The sequence below is a fragment of the Falco punctatus genome (assembly GCF_963210335.1).
Source record: "Falco punctatus genome assembly, chromosome: 2".
In the NCBI taxonomy this organism is placed as follows: Eukaryota; Metazoa; Chordata; class Aves; order Falconiformes; family Falconidae; genus Falco; species Falco punctatus.
This window is the reverse complement of record NC_137581.1, coordinates 112,373,702-112,395,546: the sequence shown is the minus strand read 5'-3', so window position 1 is coordinate 112,395,546 and position 21,845 is coordinate 112,373,702. Positions and strand designations below refer to the sequence as shown.

The 21,845-nt window shown below is 37.6% G+C and overlaps 1 protein-coding gene across 3 annotated transcripts in view; it reads right to left on the bottom strand.

The window, feature by feature from the left end:
* CADM2 (cell adhesion molecule 2) overlaps positions 1-21,845 on the bottom strand; it is a 689,497-nt gene that overhangs the window by 190,499 nt on the left and 477,153 nt on the right. The window lies entirely within an intron of this gene.

Genomic DNA, 21,845 nt, shown 5'->3' with positions numbered 1-21,845 from the left:
CTCTTTCATATCTGTAATTTTATCCCAGAGCATTATGAATCACATTAAATGCTTGCTGAAAGTCACTGGGAAGATTTCCAAATACATCTACACAATACAGGAGCAGTATCGCCCAGGTTCTTGAATCAGAAGCATTTCCAATGGCACAGACTAAAGCATTTATGTCTTATGAGAACGGCAACCCTCTCATCAAAAAGCATAACACATTCTGATAAATGGTATTGCAGCAGGGGAGCACAGTAAAAACATGGAAGTAATTCTTTAACATGGGTGAGGGAAGAAAAGTTCTTCAATGACCAAGATACATCATTATCTGGAAGATATATTAATTTATTCAAGGATACAATGCAAAAAAAAGACAATCCAATACTCTAAATCAAATATATGCTTCTTTCTTCTGCTCCTTTTATACAGGTTCTATTAATAGAAGAAGCAGTCAAGGGCAGGTAGAGCTGCTAGCATAAGAAGTAAAATGCCAAGATTGACACTCAAGTGAGATGTGCCAGAAGTGAAAAATCTCCCTATGGTCCTGTGGGAGTGAAGAAGCTCATAGACATTTCATTAGTACATCAAGAAAATTATATATACAATAGCCAGTAATTATACCAATATGGAATCACAAATCTGGCATAAAACCTTCACAGTAACACCCTATTTCAGTGGCTCTCTTCAGAGTTGTTCCCTGCTAAGTTAAAACGAGGCATGCCTTCTATACGGAAGCCATGATGATATAGAAGTCTATTACCTAGTACAGGTTTTCAGACGACCAGGGTAAAGCATTAGTAAATAGAAGATTAACAACTGAACTTCTATTTGACCTGCTGATATTTTCAAAAATGCAATTCTAGCCAGGTTTTGATAGCTGTCCATTCTCCTACGTAAAATAATTTTGATGGCCTTAGGCCCGGTTTATATAAGCATCTACATCACTGAAACTGTTAGCGTTAAGGTAGTCTAATACTCTCCACTGTCTTGGTTAAAAATAAACTAATGAATAAAGTATTTCCATCAAAATGCAAATCTGAATAACTAGTATAATTTTTGTATAAATATCAACTTCCTACAGATGTCTAAAGATCAAAATTTACTATGTACTGATATTTACTATAAAAGAGTATTTACTATCAACAGGATAACAGATATAGTAAATAAAAAATAAGGAATATTGAAAACACCATGGCTAATTTAAATGCTGCAAACAATAAATGCCAAAATTCTCATGACATCCTCTGTATCTGACACTTCATTAATCAAACCCTGCTTCTTGAAAACCACACGTTGCGAAATACTTGATGAGTGAAAAATCATAAACAAGGGTAGAAAAAAAAAGAAAACAGAAAAGATTTGTCATTTCCTTCCATTTCTCCTCCTTCAATTCTAATGTGTCAAGGAACCTCAAGATATTGCATAAATTGCTTATTGCTTAAATTAGAATTTTAAAAATCCAGAAAAATGCACACAGCCTGTTATTACTTCCACTAAATTACAGGCATCTTAGCAAAGAAATAACCTTCTAAAGTATGAGTTGTGGATAAAAGGCTATGTGGGCTAAAATATTTTTTGCATACAAGAAACATAAAAAAGAACCTAGTGCCAAAGAGTAGCACAGTGAAATCTGTCATTTATATTAAAGACTAGGAATAGAAGATCATTTAATAAAGAGCTGCTGTAATTATTTAGGACCCTATTAACATGATGTGGCAGATCTCCCCAGATTTAACCTCTAATATCTTTTGGATATTATAGTTCTTATCAGGAAGGTGTCAGTGCATATGCAGCCTATCATTTGCTAATGATTGCCAAGTCACAGACTTGTTTGACCAGAAGAGTGGTTAGGAGTTAAACTTTTCTGATCAACCTTTGAATTCTGATCAATCATTAAATGGAAACTGTGGATGCCACGAACTGAAGGAAGTCAGAGGAACTTTCTTTTCTATGGCCTCTCCACTGTGTTCTGATGTTTTGAAAGGAAAAATTAATCTAGCATATAAAAGTGAAACCAAAGCATTCATCCTGTTCCTTAGCAATGCAGATGCTGTGTGGATCTGGAGAATCTCATAGGAAGCTTGGAGTGGAGAAAGAGGTGGAGAGAAAACAAGCCATTAAATCTGTAAACTAGTCAAAGGGGACAGAATGGAGCCTGTGCAGAACAGAGAAAAATAGACAAAGCAAGATCAAAAGAATGGATACTGCTTACCTCTTAATGAAGACCAAAATTATTAGTAACTGACGGGAAAACTACAACAAAGAAACATTTATGAGATCTACTTTATTGTTTGTACCAGTATCTAACTTGTGTTACTGGAATAGGAACTTGGGGGCTGGAAGGACCAGAGAAGGTTGTAAAAGCCTATACCAGATCGATAAACATTAGGAAAACATTAACATTGTGCCATTTAATACAGCATTATAAGTGTCACACAAGTGGTTTTGCGCCACTAAAGATCAAAACTGGTTCTTGGGGAGACTGACACTATTTTGTGGGAGATGCCTCACTTCTGTTACATGGGTCGGTAGCACGTGCCCAGGAAGCATGCCAGCAGAGATGCCAGCCCCGGCAAGTGCTCAGTGGGATGAAGAACCCAGGCCATTGGTGACACAGACAAGGTGTCCTCAGCCACTTCTAGGTACCACAGTTGAGCTGCAGGGGTAGCATGTTCCTGCTGCAGCATGGTGACCCATGGCTGGAGGCCACTGACTGAAATCCCATCATTCCCCAAAGGACCCACTTTGGAAAACCCTTGCACCTAGGATAAATTATTACCATTGTAAAAAAACCCATTTGTCCTCCCAACATTGAGTACGCAGATACTGATCCATGTGAATATTCCCATTAAATCGAGAATACTTGGTGAGGAGCCTTCAAGAATAGGGCAAGCCTAAAGGCCCTGCCAGGTTGAGGCCAGTATGTTAAAAGAAACACAGTTTTCATCATCATTTCAACAACTGGACACTACCATTGTAGTTCTCTAGTATGGATAGTTCTTAATATAGTCATTAAACTCCCATTTCTTACTTCTTCTTTAAATCTGTGTCCAGAGACTGAACAAGATGACATCCTCTAACAAAACTATTCTCCCTTGACTGAAGAAGTCTAGTAATGGAAAACAGCAGCATCCTCAGTAACTTACTCCGGAGAGCAACGGTCATCATTGTTTAAACAAGAAAACAGGATTTTAGTCTTAGTCTGAATTTGTCTCAGTGTCCACTGGTCCTTATTATATCTTTTTCCCTCACTGAAAAGCCATCTATTATCAATTTTTTTTTCTTTTGTAGACACTTAGAGACTGTGTTCATATTGCCCATTAACCTTCTCTTTGATAATCTAAATAACTTGAGCTCCTAAGTCTTTCTGTAGAAATCGTGTTTTTCTAATCCTTTAATTAGCTTGTGGCTCTTCTCTGTGCCCTCTTCGGTTTGTCATCTTTCTTCTGAAACGTGGAGTCTAGACCTGGAAACCCTACTGCAGCAGTCACGGAAGGAAAAAAATACAAAGGTGACACCACTTCCCTACCAGCACTTCATGTTCTTGTTTGCATATTCTTGTTTCTACACCTAAATGAGTCCTCTTGGTCACAGGGTCAGATGGGGGCTCAGGTTTGACTGATGGATGTTCCAAGATGCCAATGTTTTTTTCTCAGATACTGCTCCAAAATCAACCCCCTGTTCCAGATCTCCTCCTGTAGCTGTTAGGTGTATGTCCGTGTTTCACTGCACTGTAACATACATTCCTCCAAGTGCAGTGATCTGTGCTCTTCATTATTTTGTATATCCACTGTCTGTGGCACCTGCAAACACCGCTGACAAAAACTATGTTACCCAGGGTGTTTCTAAAAACCAACTCTGAAAACCATCTAAACAGTACAGTACCGACCACTTTTCCCTATGCAGACAAAATGCACAGAACATGACTGTACAGGGGTGAGTTCTTATTTATCATTACGCTTTCACCCTATTTTTTCCAACAGTTCTAATCTGCTTAATTCTTGTGAGGTTGGTTTTGAATGAGTTTTGATTATTACCCAAGATGTCATACTATTTCAAGTCAAGGGCTTTGCAGCCATCAGAAAGATTTTAAAGATTCTGGTTACCTTTCTCCCAGACATAACTGTATTTTTAGAAGCCATGAAAATATTGATTTATAATCATTTATGAGTATATTTTTTAAAAAAAATCCAAAGCAATTAATTCTAATGAAGCTTTGTTTTAAAATAGAGCATGATAAAAGTTTCTGTTAAGACGGAAAATACAGCTACAAACTAATATCCATACTTCCTTTAACGTTGGTGATGGTAATCAGACATAATTCCATGAAACTAAGTGAAATCTTTTGCAAATATTTGAAGAACATTCCTAAGTCTATCACGGACTTCTCACATGACCTCAGGCAATCCATTTAATCTATGCTTTGCTAACCAATCTATGCAAAAGTAATAATGATGCTTATTCAACTTGTAGAAAGATTTGGATTAAAAATTGTATTAAAAGTTGAGCCTTTTTCAGTTTTTAGATACGTCTCCACTGTTTCTCACCTGATTTCAGCCCAAACTGCTGCTGATATAGCACAGAGGAAGGTATTTATGGAGAACAGGGGCTCAAAACAGTGATAAAATGGATTTTTTCATTTGAATGTATGCATGAAAATTTTTATTTCATTGCATATATTGTTCAAATCACATGTATCTTCTGGTCTAATCATATATACTGCAAAACAACATCTATACTCATCTTTACCCTACAAATGATTGGACATAATTTCTGTTCTCCCCATCTAAACATAGCTCCCTTCTAATCATGTTAACTTAAAAATATATATAAATGTCTGTATTTGTGGAAAAAAAATTATATTGCATGTGCAAATTTTGGACACGACCAAGAAGTATAATCAAAACAACAGCAGATTTCCAAGAACTTTAAGACAACTTTCAGATTTTAGGAGTGAATCCAAGTCTACCTAAAACTTTTTAATTTCTCAATTGGACTCACCAATATCAAAATTCTTGCACTGTTCTTAATTTATCTTGTTTAAACCCCAAATTATGATGGCAGTAACAAAATGCACGCACAGCAATAGCAAACAATACCAGTAAAACTCCTACATGGTCACTACATGTGAGCAGAAAGGAATAAATAACATAGTATATGACTTAATATTGATTATATGTTAAATTTCAACATCCAGTGGAAGCCCTTTAAGTACTTCTTGCACTACTCATCAGTGCACTAAGCTTTTTCCAGGGACACCACCTGGAAACTCTGCACTGTGCTAGCTGAACAAACTAAGATGCATTATCCTCTGACTGGATGGCCCCTCCATTCGCAGAGCAACTCGGCAGCCCTTCTCTTCCTTGAACACAACCAGTCAGGGCACTACATGCCACTCCAGAAACCTTAGCAGGGAGTTATGCAATAGCACTAGCAATTTCATATTTCAGTTTGGAGGTACGGAAAAGATGCCCAAAATCGGTACTTGTACTAAGGGCAGATACTGATACTTGCTTTAAGAGATTCACCAGGAGAACAACTAGCATATGGGATTACATGATGATGATGGAATAACTGGGCTCGCAATGGCCTTGAAAATATGCACTCATATGCATTCCAGGCTTTTGCTGCCTGTCAGCTTTTCAGAGAATGCAGAAAAACACATGAGGCTGATCAATGCCAGGAATACGGGAATTATCCCTTTTTAGATGAAGACACAGAAGGTGGGTGTGTAAGATGGGGGGGGTGGGTAAGAAGGTAAGATGGGGCAGGGGAGAGGGGGTGAAAGTTGCACCTTTCACATTGAGTTTTAATTTGGATCAGAAAATTCCCCCCCTCAAATGCTATTTATTAAGTATTAAAGGGCCATTTGATTTTCATAAACATCTAGAAATTGTAACACACGTAAAAAATACGTACTCTTCTGAACACAGCTTTTTAGGTAAGTTCAGTGCAATTTACATCTTAACTTTACTATTAACTGGGGTGATTGACAGGTATGACTGAGATCATCAATGTGACTCAGAAGATCACCATTCTACAGCCAGGGCTACCCATCCAGCTTCCTTGATTTCTTCAGAACAGCTGGTTGGCAATGACATGTCTACCCTCCCCCAGCAGGTCAGGTCAATCAGACACATATATATCCACTGCAGTATATACAGTTCTGTTCCATGATCAAACCTTGAGGAAAGCCAAACGCTTTTCTGTCTGTCTAGGAGTATACTACTAAAGAAAAAATGGGGAAAAAAACCAAAAACAAAACCAAAAAACAACTGATGGTCCACATTACAATTCCCTTGTACCTGAAAAAGAAGTATGTTTCATTGGAAAACTCTGCAAGGTTATTCAGAGATGAATTACAATAAGCGACGAAGCTATTGCAAAAAGAAGGCAGCAGCTAGGTATCACTGTCACCATGCTGTATCCCGGTCCCTCTGCTCATTTTAGGAAGCTGTGTTAGCAGAATTATTTCAACTGTTTTGACTAGATGGAGCTATAGTTAAGTACATTCAATCAGGTTGGTTTTGCGATGCTGCTTTGTGGAGGACCAATACTGCTTTCCAGTACAATTGACAGGCTTATATCTCATTAGCCACAAGCTGTTTTCAGTCAGGAAAGGCTTTTTCTTTTATTTTTTTTTCCACACCCAGAAATCATGGCTCAACTGCTTTTACAGATTTTAAAAATGATTTTTACCTCAGTATGTGACAAGACTACAGAAAATAATCACCTTCATTTGGTCCAGTTTGGAAACATTCATCTTGTGAGTTCATCTTATGTTTATCTGTTTATGATTGGGTTTGGGGTTTTGTTATACTTTTTGCAATTAAAATGAAAGCTGTTTAATGAGTTCCACACTTCCATTTGATGCTTAGGTTGTATATTCTAATCAATTTACCAGGCTAATTATAAATGATACTTGGTGGCTGTAAGCACTTGAGAAAACATAAACCTCTGCTTCCGTCTCCGCAGAGGTCTGTTTTGGTAGGGAACAGTTATGTTATAAATTAAGTGTTTCCCAGTATCGTTGCAGCAAGCTCTGCCTACTCATGTCAGCATGTATCAGAAGGCTATAAAAATAAATGGGTGTGGAAGGAGAGGAGGGACTAGGCAAGAGATGCCAGCAGTGAGTGCGCGATTTTTTTGCCCAATCAGCTCTACCGTCTCCTGCAAGCCTGGCTGCCCAGCATCCCTAGGAGGTAAATAAAGTTTATCAGCATATGCGAGGGAAAGAATAAAGCCTACAGTTCTATTCATTCTCACGCAGAACACCTATAGCAGAAATTCTTTCTTTTCAATCTTGCATAGATAGGCAAAGCCTTTTCTTTGATACCTTTATAGCATGATGTCAGCCAAAACCAGAGCCCATAAAAAATGCAAAAGTATATGAGAGGAAATAAAGAAAATAAGTCTTGAGCAAATAATTTTTCAAAGTGGTCAGATATTTTAATATTGACTTCAATAGAACCAGGCCCTAAAAGAAAAAACAAAAAAACAAAAAAACAAAAACCACACCAAACAACAGACTAAATATTTGGGTGGGGAGGCAAGCAACTTACTACTTCAAATAGCAGCTTGCATCTGTAGGGAGAATACATCAAATTTTGCCTTCTTTTTTAGCACAGGAACTAAATCATTAGAAACAAAAGCCATTATAATGAAACGTCTATATATACTGAATCATTTTCCTGACTTTCTCTCTTAATTTATATATGAAATAATGCAAACAACTCTCCAAGGGGATGAAGTGTTATTAGATTGTCTTTATCTAATTTAAAGAAAAATGATACCTGAACTGCATTTCAGCAAGCATAAACTGAAGTCTGCATTATGGTGCAACTATTTTTTCTTCTAACTTTTCAATAGGAATGAATCCCCTTCTCTATTTTTTCAGCATGAATACCATATAGAAGGGTAGTGTCCTGGAAATTTTGGACAAAACCACAGTTGTTGTTGGCCTGATTATTTCATTTCTAAGAACAGTCTTAGAGAACGTGGTAAAATATTGACTACAGATTAAAGAAGATAGTTTAACTCGATACATAACTACCTGCTTTGCTTTACTCTAAAAGAAAAGATGACAATGTAGCCTGCATACTATATTCATACAACATTTTTAAAGAAAAGAGAAATTTGCCTGAGCATAATTTAATACACAGAGAGTCTTTAACTGGCTCAATTGGCTTTTCCTAACTTGCTATCTTAAATGGCAATAATTTAGTCTCATATCTGGGTCGCATGTATCTTTTAGATTTTAACTCCAGAGACAACGTCCTGAAATTGTTTGCTCAGTGAAGAAACATTGTTTAAAAAAGAAACAAACCCAAGAAAAAATAATTCTGTGCTCTAGTTACTATTACATGCTCCAGTAACAAAACCACTTGCAGAGAAAATTGGAGTTAATAAGAACACTGCAGAAACTTACGCCAGAATGACAGAGTTTTAGGAGGGAGAGAGAAGAAACAACTCAGAAACTAACTGCTACCCCCAAACTGTGCAATCAAGGTCGTGGAGCTTTTTTAAATGTTTAAGCAATTACTAGCATAATGCAAAGGACAAGAGCATGCCGGTACAGCCACTGATTTCAGACTATAGAATTTATGTTAGACAGCAATAATAGAGAAGTAGGAAGCCTTTGTTGCTTTCTTCACTCCCTGTGTTTCAGGTGTGTGTTTCTATAACAGCAGTGAAGTCAAGATATAATTGTTTCAGACCATATTTCAGTGAAAGAGATTGCAGATATAGATTTGAGAAAATTACATATTGAAGTACAATTATTCCATAAAGATAAACAGGAAAAAGTGTGAGAGAAACAATGGAATAAAAAGTATGCAGAAAAAGTCCTATTTCCTAGGAACCTTGCATAAATGACTATTTTTTATGCTTTTCAGACTGTCATCATGGTATTATTTGCTTGTGAATGGAGAAGAGCACCCAGTGATTTTATTTATTTATTTATTTATTTAGAAAAGGGGGGAAAGGCATTCCCCTCCACCACTCTGAATTCCTGATGGAAGTTAAAAACCCAGAAATAATTGAAGTGAACTTCATCTTACCACAGCTGTGGTAACAGAATGCTGAACTTTCTGCTTATCCTATGAGGAAATTTGGTTTAGAGCTCTGTGTCACTTTCCACTTTAAAATCCTGTGCTCAACCCTTTGTGCCTCAACAAACTGTAAAGTCCTTTTTCTCTAAACGCAGGAAGGTACCCGATTCTAAGATGAAGGATAAGGAACTGGACACTTTCATTTCTTTGTGGATCTGTGCCTCCTTGTCACCACGTTTTGTTTCCTAATCTGTACAATGAGAGTACTGGCGTATTCTTACTTCACATCAGTGCTCCAGGAATAAAATTCAGAAAAAAAATTACACAGAAGCCAGATGATAGGGTAATTGAAGAAATATATAAAAAGCTGTGGTGGAGACAAATACACGTATGCACACATGGAATCTGTCTCTGGCTACGACGTTAGAACGTACCATGTACTTTCTTCTCCTCCAAACCGAAGCATTTAATCAAATTAACCAGGTACTTCTTGAAGAAAACACAACAACAACAACAAGTACACAACAGTCAGTCTGGAACCTCCATGGGTTTAAGTCAGTATCAGGCACCATCAGCTTCCCATCAGTTACGTACTTGGCCATTTGTGCTACTAAAAATACTTTCTGCTACATTTCTTACTTGCCTGTTGAATCTTCTCCTCTGAGTAACAAATGAAAAAAAGTTCTGGATATGCTCTTTTCAAAGAAAATTAAGATCTGGAAACAGATGACTTATCAGACTTCTAAGGACTTATCAACAACCACACTACGTAAGGTTCTTGGAGGTGTACAAGCAAGCAGTATAGTTCCAGGGCTTTGACTCTGACTTGCATGAACATGTTCTTCTCTTTAGAGACAGGTTTAGGACAAAGGTGACTTAGTGACAGAACTGAAGATAGGGCTCAAAGTTTTCCAGAAAGAATAATATTTAGGGCGTTTAAGGAAAAAGTGAAATTCACATTTGGAAATGTGAAGCGTGTCAACATAAACAAGGTAAGAACATAAGTGAATAATAAAGTTTCTAGAGCGAGTAATGAAACTAACATAGATAAGAAATGAAACTTATAAAATATATTTCCAATAGAAATATACATGACACTCAACCAGTCTCAAAAAAAAAAGTGACTTTTGCAGAGAATAGAGGAAAGCTCCTATCTTGCCCAGTGTAGACCTTCCCTCAAAAAACATCATACAGGTAAACCAGCAGCCAGTCAGCCTATACTGCTGGTGTTTGCTATGTCAGCGTTTCAGTTTTTTTGTTCAGCATCAAGAGTATTTAATACAATCGGTTCTCCAGACTGCTGCCTTAACAGTCTGATTTGGAGACCTCAACAACTGATCACCACACAATCTGGAGGCAGCACTCTGCCTGAACATTACTTTGTGTCTTCTGATTAATTGCTGACCTACAATAAATAATCAGTTAAAAGTATAAAATACTCTGCTTTGGATATTCCTCTCTTTCACTGTGCAAAGTCTCCATAGAATGAGAGTCAGACAAAGGGAATAATCAGCACTTTCAAGTAAAAAATCTGACTCTACTTAAGCGCACACAAATGTAAACGGTTTACCCATGTGACTACAAAAGGGTGAGAAGAACTTAACATTGCTGGTCTTTCTAAGATACCTGTAACAGAGCAAGGGTTGTCCCCTCCCAGCATCTCATCAGTAAGCCAGCAATTCTGTAGTATGTGTGTCAAAAATGTTTTGACACCAGTATCATCCTGATGTGCAACAGGAAAATAAGAAAACTATCTGAGCCTCAACACTTTGTAAAGACTTACAACTACATTGTTGATTTAAAAGTAAGGCATGCAGCTACACATGTTATAGATTGTCCATTCTTTATATATCTCATCAAAAAACTACCATGCACATGTTTCGCAATGATAAAATATAATTTAAAATACACTGTCGGTGTAATTGGCATACAACGCATTAACATATATGATCTATTAGTAAGTACTTACAACTGTTCTAAAACTGAATCAGTGAAATGCAATCTAAAGCACACAATTTTCACACATTTTCTGTTCTGTCTCTATGTGATAACTCACTGCAAGCCCCAGGTATTTGGCACTGTGATGGCATGACCTAGCCACTTACCCTGCACTTCAACAAGTGAAAAAAAACCCCAACCAACCACCACCACCAAAAACATAAATCAAAAAAGAACACAAGTGTTTTGATGCACTCCAGCCTGGCACAGCACGGTTCCACTTTGGAGAAACGGTCACAAGGCCTGAATGACTATTTTGTGTGAGAGATTTTCTTTCTAGTTCTCTACACCCAAAATATCCAGAAAATGCTGATAAGCATCCAAAGGCTTACATGTTTATTGAAATGTAATGCAAACCGCACCTGCTCTTTAAAGTGCACATTATATAAGTTCTTTTTACTTAAACAAACACAAAACCAAGAATTACTTCATATGAAACTAATGTGGGTGTGTAGATATATATTTTAATACTCTTAACAGCAACTCTGTCAGCACCTAGACAGGAAACACTGGGAAAAGTGCCCTGAAGCAATGCCCACAGGTTACAGCAGCCCACTGATCATCTTCCAAGCACGCTCCACCCAGAAAGAGTTTCACAGGAAAATAAGGGGGACAGGGAAGAATATTAAATTATCAGCCACAGTTCTGCAACAATTATAAATGGGGGAATCTAATTTTTCTCAAATAAGAAATTACTAGAAAGATTACATGGACATGTGGCTTAAAGAATTCCCTGAAAGTTGCTAATTAGAGGCTCACACAAGCACTTTTATCTTTCTATTCATTTGAAAGGTTGGTAATCAAGAGAAGCAGATGTCTCTCTCCTCTAGCAACAGGAACAGCTGAAATGCAAACAGTTTAAAAATTATAAAACTACAGTCATATTGAGAGACGTTCACAAGAAGACAAAGTTACTCTCCCAATCCTAGGTTAGAGGTATCAGCCTAGAACAAGGGTTCTGAAAAATGCTGCACAGGTACTTAAACTCTTTAGGATTAGTGTGACGATTCAGCCATCTAAGGTAATGCAGGCTTTGGGGTTGCTTCTTTTTGTTTGTTTGTTTGTTTGAAGGGGTTTTGCGGGGTTGGTTTTTTGGAGTTATTTTTTTGATTTTTTTGATTTTTTTTTTTATATAGGAAGGGGAGACTGCTAGGTTGCTGCATTGTTTTTTCTAAGTTGTTCTTCCAGAATGTACTAGTCTGGATCCACTGAGAACTGCAAATAATCATATACAGAGCTTTAATATGGAGCACATCACAAATAACAGCTAATGTACCAAAGCAGTGAACGAGTCTTTTCCATAGACTTCCTAAATCTGATCCACAGGTTTTCAGTGTAATCCTATACCCTTCATTTTTTTCTGTGAACTGAGAATTTTTGTAAGCTGTTTAGTGTTAACAACTGTCACTAACTGGTCGAACTGTGCACTGGACATTTGCAACCATTGCTGGATTCTGCATGTTAAACTCATGTTTCTTGTGTTTCCTTACAACTTGGTAGTGTCCAGCATTGTCTTAGTGAGCATCTCCCCACAGGTTGCATGCATTACCCTTTCAGTCAAGTCAGAAACTCAACTGATCTCTCAACTGATCTGCTTGCAGAACCTGTGCTGATCTCACAGATACTTCAGTAGCCTAATCATGCCCTTTCCTACAACTCCACCCTAATTAAATCTTGGCTTGAAATACGCTGCAAATATATGAAAGTATATGACCTTAATATTGGGAGAAGGTATTTTGGAAAATAGTACATTTTTTGCAAAAAACTAATGTTTAAGGAAGACTGAACTTAATAGGAATTCAGAAATGATTGAGAAGATAATTTTGACTAGAGGAAAAGTAGAGATGGACTGAAAACATTAGAGATATTAATTTTCTCTAAGTATTAACAACAAGCCATTTGTATTCAGAAAAAATCAAAGCCCCTTGGTTTTCATTTTCCCAAACTAAACATTCTACTGAAAGAGAATCACATAACCAAGAAAAAAATACAATTAAATCAGTAAATTGGATTAATTTTCCCCCCTCATTTTGCCACAAACTCTTTCATTTCCTTGCTCCCATCTCTGAAACATTTGAAATCTATTTGAAAAAAACCCACTCTGCCAGGCTTTCCAGCCATTGAGTCATTACAAAAGAAAGTATTATTGCATCTCTCCAGAAACAGTTTTCTTTCTTCACCCTTAAAATAAGACAATGGAGTTTGAAGTCCAACATGCAGGTAACCCATCTGGCAAGGACATTCTTTCTGTCTGTTTATGTTCTCTGTTCAATCACTCTTCCCATCTGAGCAGAACACAAGGCTTAATATCCTTCTACTTTTAGCTTTGTCTCATCACCTTCTGAAATCACATCCAAAACAGATGATGAAAGACAGAAGAGACAGCTATGCAAACAAGACAGCTTCAAGTAGTGCTGTTCTTTGAACATCTGTAACCCCAAGGAGGGTTCAGGAATCCCCAGTATGCACCATCACTGAACTGTTTACCCTTATTTACAAGTAACCCTGGCAAAAGCTCGCTTCTGTGTCTCAAACAGAGGCTTGATTTTTTCACCATACCAAACAGCTGAGCAAAAGTGAAAATGAAAACTGTTTTACGGTTGTCTAAGCAAGTGCTCACACAATAGCTTTTAAATGCGTATCTTGTAAATGTTTAAAAATATGTACAGAAACAAGAGGTGTGTGGGGGGAGGGGAACACAAAGAACAGCAGTATAGTCATCAATAAACCCCCACTTTTTTTTCTGTTAATTTTACTTCTTTTTAATTTGGATAGTATATTTTAATTAGAATAGAACAGTATATCTAAACATGGGTCTTACTGCCTCTAGTTTGGAAACAAGTCTGAATGAGTATCACCTGTCATTGCTCCAGTACATCAAATAAATCCTTGCTACCTGTACTTTCTTCACTTTCACTGTTCAGTTTGCTTCAGATGGTATGTAATCCTCAAAGGTGAATGAAGAAAAAGCAAAGGTAGAAAAATCAGAGTTTCATCAGAGACACTACATGTGGTGTCACCTTTATCTGTAATTACCAGTGGTGTTCAGTGAAATACTCTAGCTGTAAATCTCCTGATTAAAAGTATCCTAGTGGTAAAAGGGAATCAGTGTCAAGCAGTTAGATACATGAGTTCTGCCAATGCAACACAATATGGACCAATTAAACAGACTTCCAAATAAAATCACTTTGATAACAAATATATTCACTGTAAAAACTGTTGTGAAGGGGTGTGCATGTGTGTGTGTTACAAGGCAGTACCGTCTAAAAGTTGGAAAAGCTGTGCCTGCAGATGGTTTTGATCTGAACAGGCACTCCCTTAATGACTTTGTGTTGATCAATACATAGACACATCCCAACCAACTGGGAACATTCCCTGAAGAAAGCAGTTCTGATTCTCACAGACCAAAAGCTTGAATGATTAATAAAAAGGTTTTCCTCTTGTGATCATCTGTATATTCACAAAGTTTTTGTTACTGGTCATTTCACCCACCGTGTCAATATTTACCTTCTTTGATGTTTGACTCTTTTTCTAGTACAGAGGAGCTCTCTGAAACACAGCTCTGTTTAAACTGATAAAAGTTTCAATATGAAAGAACAGTTTTAAAATGGACTTAGTTCTTGATATTTTTTTTTTTTTTTACTCTCTTTCAGTTTACACAATAAAATACCAGGAATTCAATCCAGAGCATGATCGCTGTATACAGTTCAAGTAGCCCTTTATGAGCCTAAGTGGCACCAAACTACAAAGAACAAAATCATGTAGCCCAGCCTACACTTGTAGGTGCCTGAAACCAGGCTTAAACTAAAGAAATGAAAGGCAGTTTACACCAAACAAGTATGTATATTCTCTTCTGTCCTCCACCCTCACTGCTTCAACACTTGCTCTTCTTCTCTGCTGTGTGTCCTGATAAAGAACGGCCAGTTCCCTTCCAACAACCACCTTCACCCGGTCTGTATTTCAGAGAGATGGAGGCGGCTTCCTCTGGTACAAGCTAGAAGCCTAGAGTAAAGGGAGTATTTTCTCAGGTGACTGCTTTTTGTTACATTTCATTTGGGAATCTAGGTGCTCCTATTAGGAGGTATTAGAAGACTAGGATGGCATCCTGCTATCCCTTCATGTACCTGTGCCCTAATGAGTCTTGCACTGCCGATCTGTTGTAGTTGTGGCTCTAATTCTGTGCAATTTAGATATCCATTTATATAAAACCACAGAAGACTTCGGTGTACTTTGAAATACAACCACTTACTCTAACCGACTTTCTTTTTCGCTCCCTACGGTCTATGAAATATCTATTGCTATGGCACTGCTGATCCGCAGCAGATCTCCCCGCTGACTTGGGCCAGCCAGCTGCTCGTGAATCTAGCAGATGTTTCAGCTGTCTAGGCCAATGGAAACCTTATGGAACCTTTTTTCCTTCAGTCTCTCCCACGAGCAAATGTTAGTACAGCAGATATCTGGATGTGTGCCACGTAGCAATAGAGACAGGAAAAAGCTGCTGTGGCTTCGCTAAGCCTGGTGCTTGTCGTGGTTTAACCCCGGCCGGCCACCAAGCCCCACGCAGCCGCTGGCTCGCTCCTCCCCGGCAGGATGGGGGAGAGGATCAGAGGAGTACAAGTGAGAAAACCCCTGGGCTGAGATAAAGGCAGTTTAATAGGGAAAGTCAAACTGTGCGTGTGAGCAAAGCAAACCAAAGGATCCATTCCCCACTTGTCCAGCTACCCCCAGGAGAGCAGTGCTCCAGCATGTGTAACGGCTACTTGGGAAGACAAAATGCCACCACTCCAAACATCCCCCTCTTTCTTCTTCTTCTCCCCCTAGCTTTATATGCTGTGCATGATGCCATATGGTATGGAATAGCCCTTTGGTCAGCTGGGGTCAGCTGTCCCCGCTGTGTCCCCTCCCAAACTCTTGTGCACCCCCAGCCCACGCGCTGGTGGCGTTGAGTGAGAAGCAGAAAAGCCCTTGGCGCTGTGTGAGCCCTGCTCAGCAGCAACAAAACCATCTCCATATTACCAAGACTGTTCTCAGCACAAATCCAAAACATAGCCCCATACTAATGACTGTGAAGAAAATTAACTCTATCCCAGCCATACACAGTGCTGTATACTAATTGTGGTTTTTTCCAGTCCTCTCTGAAAGGGTTATTTACAAATGCCACACTCTTCATATATAGCCAAACATTAAATCTGTTTTTTTTAAACATATCCCTAGACACTACCCTGTTGTGCTATTGAACCTTAGATTAATACACAGATATTAATTAAAAAGACAGATTCATGCGTTAGACTTCTTTCTCCCTGCCAAGACAAATTTAGAAGCACTTAAATGCAAGCTGCATGTAGCATCACGTCCCTAACAGATTGTATGGACTGTGCCAAGGAAACCGTTAAGGGGATTTAGGTACAAGACAATTTAAATTTTAAAATTTTTATTTATAATAGATTAATTAAAAGGAAATTATATGCCTGGATTCTCCAGCTGCCCTCAAAAATAGCTGTACAGAAAATAATTTTTTTATCACTTGACCTCACTTTCACAGTAGATGGAAGGAACAGTCTCTTCTTCAAAGGCTCCAAGTTTTTATTCTAGCCTGTTTTTTTTTTTGATTGTGACCTTTGGGTCCCTTTCATCTGTGAGAATGTAACATGGGGTGTGTCATTTCCAGTGGTCTAGGAATAAAAAGCTTCAACTCAAATATCATATTTTTCTGAAATTCTTGTCCTTACTGTTCTTAAGGGTAATGAGTTGGAATGACACAAGGAATCAGCAGAAAAACATTTTTCAAATTTCTTCCCTTTATGCACTCATGAAGTGTATGTTTTAGATCGAGGCAGTTGTTCATCCTGTCTCAGGAGCCAGTTAAATTCTGACTCCTCAGAAAGCACAAAAAGGGACAGGACAGGTAGACCCATGTGAAGCCAAGGGCAGAACTAGGAACTCAGCACTGACTGCTGAATTTCTGCAAAAGCAGTAAAATGTTACCATTAGCTTCAATGTTACCTGAAATCTTTGCCTCTTTTTAAACTAAAAAAGCCTACTGTATATCCAACAGGCCAACAGGATAACTCTATTCATCAATTATTAATTGATCATCAATTACTTAATTAATTTGCATATTTCTTAGAAAGTAATTCCAAATCCTGACAACAATGGGGATGTCAATGCAATTATTCAAACATTCTGTCTTTCTTAAAATCACATTTTGGTATGTCCTCTTACACAAAGAATACGTTACGGATCTAGAATGAGATTCACAGTTTGATTTTTTTGCCTTTGATTGCAGTTAATTTATCAGCTCCATGTAAACACTCTCATATTTTTACAGCTAAGCTCCACTTAAAAAATCATTAATTTCAATTAAAAAAAAAGGTCAACCTAAGGAGATACAATGACTGTATAATTGCTTTAGTATAGAAAAGTTTTAGTGAATTTTATAACATGTTGAACACAAGGGCTCTCTGCAATAACATTTTTTTTAAATCCACTGAAATGTAAGAAATCAGCAAGTATATTGATATGTGCATTAAAGTAATTTTCTAGATCAGTGAATCCATGTCAGTAATGGTTGACTACATTTCCTACTTGGCTGCAAGAATATTTTAGTTGAAGCCTTTTATTTTATAATTTACTGAATTATTCTAAAGGTTATTTGGTACCTAACAAAATGTTGACTTGAATGAGTTTCTTCTAGAAAAGAGAGAACAACACTTATTCTGCATATGGTTGAGAAAATGTTTGCTTCCATCAAATATTGTAGGATGGCCAAAAAATCTGATATCGCTCACATTAACATTACCTTAATTCTTGTGTTGTACATAATAAATTGATACAAATATGCTTTTTTTAAAAAATTATTAAATCACAGCATTATTTTCTCATGACCAAAAGGCCGGATAACATACATCTCTTCTAAGCCCACAAGGAAAATGGCTGTGGAGTGACCATATATCAGGAAAAAAAACTGTAGTGCAGTTGAAAGTTTGCTTGCTGAATGGCAAGCATCTTTGGAATCTTGCTAGCATGGGCGTCAGTAGCTCAGATGACATATCCACACATGGTTGTTACCTGAATCTGTGCCATACTCACATGCCCATACAAAAATGAAACTAAAGTGTATTGCAATGAGAGTGAGGAAGAAGAAAAAATGATTCAGCAAGTGAGGATAAACAGCCCCTCTTTGTGGCTCATGGAGTAAGAAGCAGCAATATTCATGGAAGGAACATATGGGGCAACCACAGGTGTGCTGTTTCCTTAATCACCCTAAAGGAATAAACATTTGAAAAACTAACAAAAATGCTGTTATGCAATTAAAAAATGCAAAGAAAAGAAGAATTTCTCAGTTGCATCTATTACTGTACCGCTGTCGGGTTAGCAGCCTGGCAATCTGTGAGCCCCACAATCACATGCAACATTTATGTGATTCTTCTTGCAGTCTGTTCTGCTGAGTGTTTGCTAATTACATTAGTATTGAGTGTTGATGGGTTTTAGTCACAACAGCGGGCAAACAGAGCAGACATGAATTAAAATGCCTTAAAATATGCTACAAATTCATTTTTGAAAATGTAGGGGCATGCCCACACTCTGGAAGAAGAAAAATCTCCCACTTAGTAAAGAATTTATTACATGGCAGAGTAGAGTATCTGATAAAATAATAAAAGAAAAAAACAACACCCTGATTTATCAGCTTCATTATAGAGATATTATTAATTTTTTTTAATCTCAACAGTTACAACAACTAGTCTAAACATGCCAATATATTTCCCCATCAGGGAAATACAAATGCCAAAGACCACATTTGCATATGAGGGAAGGGCAGGAGAGGAGAAGAGGAGACACAAGGACTAACATCTGTTGCACAGATTGAGACAACTAGCCACTTTCTGGACAGCACAGTGCATTTCTCAGGTGAAGAAATAAAAGAGCAATACACTGAAATAATCTGTTTCAGGGTGGAGTAATGCAAGTTAAACGTGCGGTTTTGAACTTCTGATTGTTAAAGTAAGTTTTTTAAAATACATTGCATACATTTAGGTCTTCAGAATGAGTATAACAATTTGAGCAACTGACCATCACACTATGTTCTTTATCTGAGTAAAATAAATCAATTTTTTCTATCTGGTCTTTAAAAAACAATCAAACATACAAACAAACAAACAAAAAAAAAAACCCAAACCCAAACAACAAAACAACCTAAATAGTGGAAAATGCAATATGAAAATATCTAAATCTTGTTGCCTGCTGGCATTCAATTACGTTTTTTCTTTCTGTTTGCACAAAGCACCTCTTTCTGGGCAATCAGAACCCCTGCCTGACAGACTATGTATGAGGGGAAGGTAAAAGAACTGATCTCCCTCAAAGAAGTGCATTTTTTTGGAGTATCGAGACTCTGCATTCTCAGAACTGTGCACTTGTTTATGTACGGTGACAAAGCAAACAAGCAAGCACTTCGAACATACTGTGTTTTATTAACATGGTTGCTGCAAATTTTATACCCACATGTATCTGCGTGTTTGCTGCATTGACCCCTCTGCAGCTGTTACAGAGTGGTTAGCTTTGTTCTGAAGTAGCTAGCTAAGAATAGAAAGATTCAAAAATCATTTCATTTGGGAAGGGAAGCTGATGATGTAGTGGGGATTTTCTGTGATGAACTCATACCAGTTTAAAAAGAGTGCACAAAGTTCTATGTCTCTGAGCACAGAGCACATGAAACAACACAAAAAGGTGACTTTGCCCATGATTCAAATCCTTTCTCAGTCAATACTCAGCCTTAAGTAATCTGTTGCACTTAGATTTTTTCTTTCCTTTTTTTTTTTTTTATTTTTTTTTTTTTTTTTTTTTTTCCCCCAGTCTGTAGGTCAGTGTTCAGTGCTTTTGCTTCAAAACAGGCTGTGGGAATTAGCTAACTGCTACAGTACCAAGGCAAGGTCTCATATATGCTGTTTCTCCATTTATGATCTACAGCAAGCACAGCTACCTCCACACCATACCCTAATTTGCAGTATAACTGTCAGTTTTACTGATCTTCTTGAGCTTCCTTCAAAGAACCACAAACACAAAATCGCATCAACTAAATGATTCAGGTAAACTAAATTTTATCACCAGAGTGTATCTACCATGTCTGTCATTTGGGCCAGGCAGTTCTAGGGTAGAGATCACTGTCCTTTTCAACATTGTTATATCACTCTTTTTAAACTATCTTCGATTCAATAGTTATGTATCCCCATTTCAAGAAGATACAGCAAAATCCATAACAATATCTTTATAAACTCTTAGTAAAAGGGAGCTATTCTATAGGCTTGTACCTTTTGACATTACAAGTGCTATTTTACTCACTTTTGGATGTTGCTCCTTCTGCTCGGTGCTGAGAATCAAAGGAACAGTAAGAATGACAGTAAGGAAGACATCTTTTAGCACCACGCATTGTATAAAAAACCAGAGTGAGTTCTCCTGAGCACCATGGAACTACAGTCTATTACATGCACTTATAAATCTTTCTTATAGCATTTGTTGGACTTTCCATTCTTCAGTTCTCCCAGAATAATATCCGCTGATGAAAACAGATTTATCAACCCAGTAATGCCTATATGAGACAAAATTCAGGAGAAATGTAGCCCGTTGTAAAATCATTGACTTCTAAAAAAAATCAGGGGCATTAAAGACAATTTGATCTTCTCCATTAATTTGATCTGTAATTAAATCATGTGTAATTTAGATATTCTTCCATTTACAGGTTATACTTTGTGCCATCAAAAGCAGCTGCCTTGAAGCTTATTGTCAAGTACGCTTCTCACGTACGGCAGGCTGGGATCAGTAAGTCTACCTTACCCTTTCACTGGCAGCACACTCTAGAAGGTCTCTGCTGCTTTTCTCTAGATGCTTATTTCCCTTGCCAAGTCCTGCTCCCTTCGCCCGGTGTATTGCTGTACCGCTTCAGCTGTCAGGCTGGCCAGACCTTGAATTAAATCTATGACATGATTCGGTTTCCACAGTCCCAGACTGGCTGGCGAACAGCTGAATCAGTGCAACCCAGGTTGTGAGAAGTGGGTAGAACTTCTCTGACATCAACTCTCAAGAGGGAAAAATGGTCTCAAATCACATTCCTGTGATTTCCTGTGTGCAAGAAAAACTTCTATGCAGATACACACAGCAAATATGTGCTGAATATGCAATAGGATTATAAAAGGTGACTCAAAACATAGCTGGAGAGTTCTCTTACTTAATATTACACTAAACTCACTTACAGAAACAAATTGCAATAGCATTTCACAAAGGAAGCTTACATCTTTAAAAGAGCAAGAATAATTGGTTGGCTTTTACTTAAACATAACTCTGTCCCATGTTTTGAGCAGAACAAAACAAGGTGACTGTTACGGATTCCAAACAAGCTGCTGTTACAGTGTCTGTTCCACTGAAAGAGTCTAATGTTATTTACGCTGCTTCTGGGCAATTATTTTGAAAAAATAAATTCACTGTATCTAGCGCATCTCATTCCCTATGCATGGAAACTTTCTTTTCTATGAGTATATACAGGTCCTCAGAAGATGCCCTCTGTAAAAACAGCTCTTAATGGCTTTGCTTTGGGGCAGCAGGGAAAAAAAACCACCAAAATCCAAAACAAAACCAGACCCTGCTAATGTTTTCAGCAAGAACTGCCTATATACAGCTGTTGTAGACATGCACTGGCCCATAAAGAGAACTTTTTAATTCATCTAATCTTTACAACAGGCAGAACAGCTCCATCCAAATATACCATCAAGAAAAATTTATTTAAAATAAATGAACCTGCTCCAAGAGAGGATGAAAATAAGA